Source organism: Patiria miniata, unplaced genomic scaffold, assembly GCF_015706575.1.
Source record: "Patiria miniata isolate m_02_andy unplaced genomic scaffold, ASM1570657v1 HiC_scaffold_10, whole genome shotgun sequence".
Lineage (NCBI taxonomy): Eukaryota > Metazoa > Echinodermata > Asteroidea > Valvatida > Asterinidae > Patiria > Patiria miniata.
The window spans coordinates 21,451,998-21,460,933 of NW_024037048.1; the positions used below are offsets into that span (position 1 = coordinate 21,451,998).

At 40.9% G+C, this 8,936-nt stretch overlaps 1 long non-coding RNA gene across 1 annotated transcript; it reads left to right on the plus strand.

Moving 5' to 3' along the window:
• The first annotated feature begins 7,488 nt into the window (after positions 1-7,488).
• On the plus strand, positions 7,489-8,597 carry LOC119739916. The gene is made up of 2 exons (XR_005272633.1): positions 7,489-7,601; positions 8,473-8,597. It is a non-coding gene; the product is annotated as an uncharacterized LOC119739916 (long non-coding RNA).
• Positions 8,598-8,936: the final 339 nt, after the last annotated feature.

Genomic DNA, 8,936 nt, shown 5'->3' on the forward strand with positions numbered 1-8,936 from the left:
TCAGGGTTGGCAAACACTCGTCCAATTAATACACCATTGTCCTTAGCTATCAATTTGTTACAAGACTCTACAACTCCATGGGTTATCTTACCACGCAGGTGTACTCTGCCAGTGACAATTATCTCCTGATTACCGGGAATTACAACTGTCTCCGCCACCGAAATTCGACAACATGAAAAAGAGGTCACTTCTGTGGTCAGTGGAACAATTACATCACCAAATTGAAGCCTGTGCCGGGGGATATTTAAAATGCCACCATACTCTGTCAAGAAATCCAACCCTAGAATGCCTGCATGTGTTATCGGCGCTATTAGGACTCTATGTCGTCTATGCAATTTACCAAATCCAATGATTACTTGGGCACAACCCTCAACCTGTAAGGCACTGCCTTCTACAGCTACTACTGACTGATTATATGACTGAAGACCTTGTCGTACATCATGTGATAACAGTTCCCAAGTATGTGGGTGTAAAATGGTAACAGACGAACCTGTATCAAGTAAGAATTTTACACCGACGCCATTAATTGTACCATGTACAAAACAGGCTGGAGACTGGGCCTTACTATCTACTGAGGGCTGGGTACTGACCCCATACTCAGCCGAGTATCGTTTTCCTGGTGAGGATTATTCGACCCTACAGAAGCAGGATTAGGAGAGTTTGACTCCATGTTGGGGCAATCTGATTTCTTGTGTCCTATCTCCTTACAATTCCAACAAACCATGGGGCCTCTCTTTTTTGGATAGCGGAACTTCACCTGGGACCGTAACTGTTGGAGCTGTTGTTCTAATTGTTTGACTTTTTCCTCCAAATCATCTTTTGACTTTGTCTCAGAACTACCATGACTAGGTTTCGGATTTGCACTAGCTATCACCTGTTTGGGCAGTGTTTCCTTATTGAATTCAAGGTGAAGGAAGGCTTCCTCCTCTGACGCTAAGGTAAGTGCTGATCCTATTGATTTAGGTTTAAGTCTCCTAACCTGTACTCGAACGTCTGCAGAGTCTAAGGCATCTAAAAAGCAATCACGCCCCAACTCATCTCTAAACTCTGAAGAAACATCTGGGTATGCCTTAAGAACTAATCTACGAATATCACTCGCGAGTTCTGGGAGTGGTTCACCTTTTCTTCGAACCCTAGCTTTTAATTTGGCTCGATAGAGATCTGTCTGCCCTGGTGGACTAAAGCGTTCTCGCAACGACTTCACAAGCTCTGCATAGTTTGTTTTCTTCGCCTCAGGTAAGTCTGTGTATACTTGTAAAGCAGGACCCCTCAGCTTAACAGCCAAAAAATTTGTTTTCTGTGCTTCTGTCCAGGAGTTAATTTCACTACAGAGATTAAGGTGCGTTAACCAATCATCTAGTTGTGTTTTACCATCAAACGTGTCAGGAACTACTACTGGTTTCTTAACGGGAGCATCAGAAAATTCTGGAGGAGCAGTCACTACTACAGGTGTATTGGGAAAGGATAAGCCAATATCACATACCGGATTTGATACACCAGGAGCTGGTGTATCAGTTATGTAGGGTTCAGTATTGTGCAAGTCTGTGAGCCTACCTTGCCTCTGCCCATAGTCGTCCATGGGGGTGGACCTACGACTAGGGTCAGGAAACCTATCCTCATACCCCATGGACGGAGCAGACACGCCCATATTTTCCATGCCTACTTCTACCAATCTTTCATCTAGCTCTGCCTGTAACAAACCTATAGTACGATTTATTTGTTCGTACACTGCTTCACGTCTGGAAGCCATATCTAAACAACTACTTATGCTCTCTGGTAATACATTTTGTTTTTAAAAAGAAAAGAAAAGAGAAAAAAACATTGTCACGGCACCTGGCCCGTATCCTAAAAATGGTAAGGGTATACAATTTTATACCCGGATCTTCCACCAAAAACTGTAACGGCGACCCAAAGAGGCCAACCGTCAGTTGGGGGGATTAACTAATTAATCAAATATACATGGGTGTTGATCACAAAATAACCGACAAAGGGACAAGTATATGCAATATCAGAAAATAGAAATAATGAATATTTAATTAGCGCTTCTTCGCTTACAAAATAATTAACCAGGGGAGAGCATGTAAATATAAATGATAGAATTTAAATAGTTACTGACAGAGCAGAGTTCAGACTGGCACCACTACGATACAACACCGTAGTCTACAACCAGGCCATGTAAAAACTACTGGGGGCAAGGGGAGTAATATTGGAACATACTCACAAGACTATGCAGACCACTGAACCCTTTGGTGTAATGGTGGTGGTGGTGATGCAAATTAAAGAACACAACGTCTTGCACAAAAACGAAGGCCAAATTAAACTAGGCTTCCACCGTCAGCCATACATGTACAGGAACTCAGAAATTATGGAACTAAAATGCACACCACCATCCACCACCATGCCCCAGTCGCAAGTCCACGCCCTACTGGGCTTTCAAAGGGGTTTTATAGTGCTGGGTAAAAATATGCATAAGAATTTCAAGATTAGGCATACTAATGCAGTGTGTCTTTCGTACTGGGAGATATTTGCATAATCACTAAGTACAGAGGTATGGGGGCAAGGAACTTATATCCCAGTATTGTGAGAGTAAACAATAAAGACTGCCATGAGAGCTCCATCTGTGGTTTGACTGCAACCCAAATACTATTCTATTGTGGTTTAAAGTAGGTTAAGACTTAAGTTGAACAAAGTAAGCTCTGAAATAGTTTTGTGGCATTAATCTGACTTGAGAACAGGTGTAATACATGACTGCTATGGATTACTGTGGCCAACACGCTCTCTGTATAGTTTAAAGGTGCAATTGGGACCATAATAAAATCAAATTTTGTTACAGTATGCTACTGTGCATCGGGAGTCCTGTTTATTACGTCACGATTTACTGTGTTTTGTTTGCTGCCCGCAACGACGACTTTTACACAGTTGCACGTTCGGGTCGAAACTGGACTTGAAAAACAGCTCTCAAAAGTACCTTTTGTACTCATTTCATGACAGAAACAATAGTCGTTTTTATTTCATCACACCTTAGGCTACATATACCCGAAAAATGACGGAAATGTTTTCGAGCATTCCACAACCTCTTTAAGATTGAAGGTGAATGGTTCACAGTGTCCTACAATGGCTTAGCAATGGGAGCCTAGCTTTGGATTCTAATAGAAAATTTGTTTTTGTTTCTGTTGTTAACTTAGTTGGCCGACTAAAACAACAAATTCTTACAAAATGCAGTTTTACAAAATGATAGAGGGCAAGTCCAAGAAATCGCGCACGCAATGTCTCATGCGTAACCAGAGCTTAACCCTCTTAAGATATTCATGGATTTTAGTGTTTTTTATTCTACTGTTGGGCATCTACAAGGAGAATACCCACAAGAATTATGTTGTTAGTCTCTGCGTTGATTATGTAATTAAAGAAAACATGGCGTTTACGTATGGGACAAAAGGGACCTTTTCTTGGACTCCCCCTGCAGTAGAAATAGATGCATCTCATTGTACTTATGCTTTTCTCATGTCCTGTAATAACATTTTGTAGATAAATGAAAATGCAAATCATTTTGGAAGAAATAAATATAATGGTTGGCCATCAAGGACACGTTGTCTCAAAGTGTTTTTCATTCATTTAACTATCATTCATTTTTTGAAATGTTGGTGCCCAAAGGACCAAAGTGTTGCAGATATATTTTGCTCAATAAGGCCTCGATGTTGTTTGGTAGCAATGTCCCCTTTTTAAAAACATTTGTGTCCCGACAGCGAATAGCTTTTGTTAAGAAGGCGATAAGAAGTTCGATATGCAAATTAGAACCCCATACTTTTGCTAGGCGTGCATTACTGAATCCAATGCGGCAGCGAACAACACACAACTCGGCCAATGATGTTAGATATGCAAATTATAGCTCCCACTTTTAGGCTGAATATAAAAAAAAAACACGTTTCTCGTCCGGGTTTTTGAAAAAAAGGAGGAAACGGGGCTTTTTATTTTTTATTTTTTTTATTTTCTTCAAGATGGCCGCCAATTTAAAATTTCCTGCAACCGTTGGTGTTTGCACTGTTCAAAGACACTTTTAAAATGAATGACAAGTTGGACAAGAGAACTGAACATAATTACAGTGTCATTTAGAGTTGTGTCGGTCTACAATGAACAGTTTTAGAGTGCATTTGACCTTTTCGGTGTTTTTTTACTGCATTTTTTCAATTTTTTTTTTTTTAATCCAGAAGGCCTCCAAAAAGGAAGCAGAGGGGGACGAGAAACATGTTTTTTTTTTTACTTCGCCTTAGGACTGAAAACTTTAACTAAGTAGGCTAAAGTGTCGAGGATTTGTACAACATACTTTGGAGTATATGTGAAGGTAATTTGGAGTTTTCTTCTTATCGAAAAACATGGTGTTTTTTTCAGACCTTGTCTACCTTATGAATTAACTTTGTAGCTTTCCATATGAAAAAACAAAACACTTAATAAACTTTCCATTTCGACCTTGTGAAAATCATTAACCGGCTTAACTATAGGGCGCCCTCATCTGGGTGCGCGATTGCAACAGATGGGGATTTCCCTAGTGAAAGTTGATTTCGCAGTTGCTGCGATTTAGTGCGAATAGTTCGTTTTCTGTTGACAAATTTGGCTTCAAACCCGATAATTCGAGACTGTGATGCAGATTGCTTTGGTAAGTTGTTCTCTCAATTCTCAATCATATATTTGTTAAAAAGGATTTGATTTTGTTGATGGAATTTCATTCCTATTTTTCGATGGAAAAATATCTCGTTCTCATGTAGCCCAACTGCGTCTGGCCGTACAGTACTATCGCAAGCTCACTACAGAGCTTGCGATAGTACTGTACGGCCAGACGCAGTCGGGCTAGTTCTCATGTAGCTTGAGTAACTCCAGCTGACATGCTCATTCATTCATGAGCATGTCAGCTGGAGTTACTCAAGCTAACATTTACACACGATATGCATTTTTTTTGCATACCCTTTTTGGGGAGAAAAAAAGAAGATACAATGTAGTGGATATTTTGCCGGCAGTAATCTCGGCAAGCTAACGTTTACTAAAGGTTTGCTGGCGGCAATCCCTACCAACAGAGGGCGCTGTACTCTCTAAGATAGGACTGATATTATAAGAAATACATGTATTAAATTACCACCAACGGTTGTGTAGCACCTGTGGTCTAGTGGATAAGCAACGGATCTCATGGGCGGAAAGAGCCCCCACGGGGTCGATCCCAGCTGGCGAAATTTCTAAGGTGTCCCCATCCCCAAAAATAAGAATATTCTTCTTTTATTATTTAAACATGTCTCAAACATTTAATAGCAGAGTATTACACTTTCTTTTTCAGATTTGTGGCTGTGGAGGTTTTTTTTTAAGGAAATAAAGTCCGAAATTGTAAAATGGTATGATTCCCATCTTGTGAATACGAAGTTATACAGCGATAATATTGGCATGGAGCTAGACTAAAATTTGTCACCGAAAAATGTCTAAGTAAAAAAAAACCCGTGTAACTGCGCATGTTCAGTGCATATCCGGCAAGCTAACATTCACTAAAGGTTTGCCGTCTCCGGCTAAATATCCACTGCCAGAAAAAAACCTTGTAAAAAGAATACAAATGAGAAAGACAGTTATTAACCCCGGATAGATCTTTTGATGACATTTCTGAAGACCACTCAAATTGTTCCCAACAAGTGGTAATTTTGAATAAAAAATATTCTGATGAAATAACCTCTCACAATTAAATGTGTCTGCTGAGTTGTGCTATCCATTTCATGGCTGATCCGTTGAGGGCGTGTGTGATATCACCGTCATCGATAAAAGAAAAACAAGTCGCACTGAATCACTGAGAATGACTGTTTCTTGTAGTGATATGTGCCCCGCACTGTATATGATATGGGCTTTTGGGGCGCACATATTATTATGCGAAACACTCATTGATTAAGCGCCACTTGTTGTTTTTTTTTTTCGATAGTGATGTCACACATGACCTCTTAATACCTGTTAAAAACAGCATTTTAAATTTTTTTTTTATGATGACATCAAATACGGGGGGGGGGGGGGGGGGGGGGGGTAGCTACTACACCCCCCCCCCCCCCCCCCCCCACTGTCACAGACCAATTGTTATGGCTGCAGATTTTAAAACTGAATACCTAACAGCATTTGCTGGTTTTTTTTAAAATTTATTTGATATAGTTACATCAGTCGTCTACTCTAAAGACAACGAACAACAGCACCATGTCATCTAGTCGACCAATCAAGAACGTGCATGCCTGCGATGCCAACGACTGTCAAGTCAAACAAGAGACTGCTGGGCATCTCCAGAACGATGCAGACAGGCCAGCAAGAGATGACCAGACACAAGATCAGCGTGAAGTCTTGAAGGATGTTGGTGGTTCTGTAACGAACCCTGCTTCTGCTTGCATCCCCAGAGCCGGAATCACAGATAATCTTAGCACCGAGTCTCTCCCCCGGTTCGCAAAGGGGGACAGACTCGAGGTTGAGCCAGAGGTTAAACACTCCAAGGAACAGGGAACTCAGACTGAAACAGAGCTTGGCATTGTTGCTGTTCCTGGAGATATCCAAAAGAAGACCAACTCTATGGAAATTGCAACTGAACCTGATGATGTACCTGGCGAAAGTATTGCTTTGGTTTGGATTGTGGGTTGTATTTATTTTGCTGGACTTGTTGCTGTTGTATGGTATGCCCCAGCTTTTGCCATTTCCACTGTTATCGTTGCAGGTGTTATGGCTGTTTCTGCTGTAGTTGCTGCTCTTACTGAAGATGATTTGGAACCTGTTGACGGTAGGCTAGGAATGTCTGGTGAAGAAGCAGATGCTTTAGAGGAGGAGGAGGATAGTGACGTTGATGAGTCCAAGTGTCGTCTGATTCTTGTTATTGTTTGTGGTGGTATTGTTATCGCTGTTGCTGTGTATCCTGTTATCGCTGCTGTTCTTGTCGCAACTTTTGTTTCTGCTGTTTCTTCAGTTGTTTTTGGTGGAATGGAAACTGAGCCAAATTCTGAAGCTCTGACAAAGAAAGAAAATTCAGGCTGCGTTGAAGAACATGAGACGTGCTCTTTTCTGAAGGGTATTGCTCGATGTGTCATTGGTTTGGTTGGTTTTCCTGTTCTAATTTGTTGTGTGTTCTTGCTGGCGTTAATTGGCTTTGAAGAAAATATCAAGACAGAAGATGACGAGGCAGAGGAATTGTCTCTGGACCAAACAAATATTGATTGGCCTTTCATTTTGATTACAGTAGCTGTGATGAGTTTGTCAGTTGTTGACCACATTGCTCCGCAGCATTGGAATTGTGTGGTTGTCATTGCTGCTGCTTTAAGTGCAGCCGCTACCCCTTATCTGCTCACAGATCATGTTTATATGGAAAGAGCAATAGTAGAAGAGGACGTGGCTGCCTGCAGTAACCCGGAAAGTGACCAATGCGAAGTGGAATCCTTTCCATTGGAAACAAGGCAGAAAGGAAGTCTTGAGCTGAAAGGATTTACATCTGACAGAAAGGCTGGTAGCTACTTCAGTTAACATCAACGTCAAAGGAATTGTAAACAACATTGTTTGCGCTCAACATATCGACTCCAGCACACTGAATTTTTGTGGCGCGAGCAGTCATACAGGTAAAAGTCCCACATTTGCTCAGTTAAGTACAGCATATTTGTACTGAAATCAATCCAATTGAATTTGCAGGAAACGATAATGAAGATTTGTACTGCGCCGGTATTCGTCACAGATGGCGCTCATGGCACAATGAAATAAATAATAAAATGCATAATAAAATGGGGACTTACTTAGGGGACCTCGTTTGTAAGCTCAGACATGAGTTTCAACTTGGTGGTCTGTATGTCGGGCTGTCTGTCTGTCTGTCTGTCCAGAAAATTGACCAAAAGTATGGTGTTTGACATGTGCCATCGGTGTCCATTTTTAAGCTCTGGCAGGGATCGCATTTTGAGCGATTTCATACAAGACTTTCATGCAAGACTTCTTCATCAGCCTCGCTTGAGTCTAACGCGGCCAGAGCTTATTGTGCGCTCGCACTTGTTTTTAGAGGGGGCCCAATATTGCATTGGTCATATTTTCAAACAATTTATGGGCCTTTTCCCCCTGAAAATCTGAGCCGGGGAGTGGGGTGGGGACTCCCCACTGGTCACCACCACCGGTACATGTGTAGATGTGGTAACTGCCTCAAATACATTTGTTTCTATTTGTTTTCTCTGAGCTTAACATAAACTTGTTTATAAACCTCCACAATAAGGAAAACAAAGACATGTTTTTTCCCACCAATGAAGCCTGAAGAAACACTAAATCTTATCAAAAGTGCCATTATCCTTTTTTTTCCCAGACATTTCTTGAAACTGAACCATTTTATTGAAACTGAACCATTTTGTGCGATTATCAACCAAGTCTGTTTTGTCCTTGCAGTTATATCGCTCATAACAAGATGTCATTAGACTCACGCTAGTATTTTGCTACCTTTTTTTATACTTGCAGTCCAACAGCACCAAAGACGTAGAAGCATTTGAAAACCAGCCAGATGCTAGGGATCTTGGTATTGAGGGAAATTCGGCTCGAAATCATCACTCTTAACTATAGGTGTGTTACATACAGTGTGTCCACAAAAATGTGTCCATCTAAATATTTTTTTTAAACTAACAGAAAAACCACAGAGTAAATTTTGAAGATGTTTAATTGTGCAGATACTTCTCTAATCCTTGGCATTAACCCACACAAGTTTTACTTAATTTCCCTAATGTCTCACTGCACATACATGTAGTCTGAGTATCACCTGTTATCCACGGAGCCCATTTTCCTGTATAACCTCTGATACATCCAAGCATGCAGATTTATGCGATCACGTGCCTCGACCAATCGGAGTTGACTTTAATAAATTGGCATAATTTTGCCTCACTATCAGTCATCATGGCAAAACCGTAGTTTAATGCTCAAGGGCAAAT